Genomic DNA, 2133 nt, shown 5'->3' on the forward strand with positions numbered 1-2133 from the left:
ACAAGAGGGGAGGAGTCTGTAGAAACAAACGTTACAGTGCATACTCCACAGTTAAATCCATGTCCTCTCACACAAACTTGGATGGATGCTGCATGGCCACACCCACTGGACCAAGGCAACAAGAACAGCCAGGCTCGCTCATCTCCCCGGAAACATCCTCTCTGAACATACAAGTCGACGCAGCGTTAAAAAAAAAAGAAGAAAAAAAAAGGATTGAGGGCTCCAGTCCTTGACACTTTTTTTTTCTCTTATCCTTTTAATATTAGTTCGGAGTCATTTTTCTTTCTTTTTCTTTTTTTTTCTCGGTCACTTCTTTTCAGCAAGCTCGAAGTACAGTCACACACAAACAAGTTCATGTCTGTCAAGATGCCACGAAAGAACAAAAACAAAAAAGGCATTGCATATTTACATTACAAAGGTGGGGGAAACATCTTTCCTTATTACACTCCCTTCCCTCAACACAGTCTGCATATGCCAGAGTCTCACGGCTCAGTTTCATGTGATATGATCAGTGACTTATTGATACAGTCAATTGAGATTAAAATCAAGTGTGAATACATTTTTTTAAATGTTTTTTGTTATATCAATATTGATTCGTCATTGGTCAGACTCAGAACCCCTGACATTTTGCTATGGTAGTGTGTGTGTGTGTGTGTGTGTGTGTGTGTGTGTGTGTGTGTGTGTGTGTGTGTGTGAGTGTGTGTGTGTGTGTGTGTGTGTGTGCACGCGCGTGTGTGTACATGTGTGTTTGCATGCGAGTTTTCCTTTCACCAATACTGATTTCTTAAGTCCGTCACAGCCACCGCGATGGCAGGGCTCACAGCTATAGTTTATTATTAGTGTTTGTGTGTGTGCTATGACAGCATAAGGTTTGACTCACATGTCCCTCATACAGTAAGCCACGTTCATTGTGTAAACATCCATACCACTAGTTCTACAGCTATGAGAAAGAAAAATAAAACAAAAAGGTCAACCATAACCTAAAAATGACTGAGGAAAAAAGGCCCATGTTTAAAACTATAGTAGTAGCTTCTCTTCCCTGCTGGGTGTACGAAGCCAGAACAGTATCTCATCTGAGTTGTATGTGGTTGTGCTCTGTGTTGCCTGAGTGAACCGTGCAGTTTCTTGGCAGGTTAGTGTTTCTATTAAAAAAAAAGAAAAACTGGAAAATAAATTGGATTTAAAGAAATGTATAATAAAGAGAAAAGAAAAAACACTGCAACAATTACGGGAATGATATAAACTTCTCTGTTCCATTTTCTTTCTCTTTTGTTCATTTTCTTTGTATTTTTCCTTTCCTGTAGAGTGTAGACAGTGATTTTTGTTGCCATGGGATAAGGGAATGTGCACTACCATGGCGATGTATGTGAAACAAAAGTTGGGTTTTGAAGCCTAGTTTATACTACTTGTGTAGATCTACAAGCTCGCAATGCATCGCAGAGCGAGACATGAGCTTGTACATCTGCTATTTTTGGTGCACGACACCCGTGCACAACTAAGTATAACTTCGGCTTTGAGTGAACCACGAGCCATGCACGCATGCTGCCTTCAAGTCCTCCTGGGAAATTCCTACTTGAGAGTTTGGAAGTTGGTTTTGGTTGGAAACAAAATGGACGCTGTAGAAAGGCTTATTTTGTGCTACTAATACAGGATCCGTATTCGGTCTGGAATTTAAAGTTTCATCGTTTTATTAAGCTCAATATTTGTTTGCGGTACAGCACTTTGGTCAACCTTGGCTGTTTTACAAATAAAATTAACTTTTTTGAAAAATCTTGGAAAAGTTCTCAGCTATTCAAAAGCTGACCGTGGCCAAATATGTATCAATTTTGGGGTGCTTGACATCAATCTTACTATGACACGTCACCAATGAACACAGAACACACATTGTTGTCACCAACAATAACCAGTAACTCTTACTACCACAATTTGAACCATTACTTTTTATCGACAAAGTACTAGCAAAGTTGAGGCTCGTAGAAAATGTTGAGTTTACGACACTGCCGGGGCATCCGCGTGAGCTTGTCTCGTAATTACGATATCTCCAACATGACTTGAAGGCAGGATTATTCTCAACTAAGAATGACCCCCAAACCCCCACACACATGCCCTCCCACTCCCCCAAAACACCCTGTC

The sequence above is a fragment of the Protomyctophum bolini genome, assembly GCF_963924005.1.
Source record: "Protomyctophum bolini genome assembly, chromosome: 3".
In the NCBI taxonomy this organism is placed as follows: domain Eukaryota; kingdom Metazoa; phylum Chordata; class Actinopteri; order Myctophiformes; family Myctophidae; genus Protomyctophum; species Protomyctophum bolini.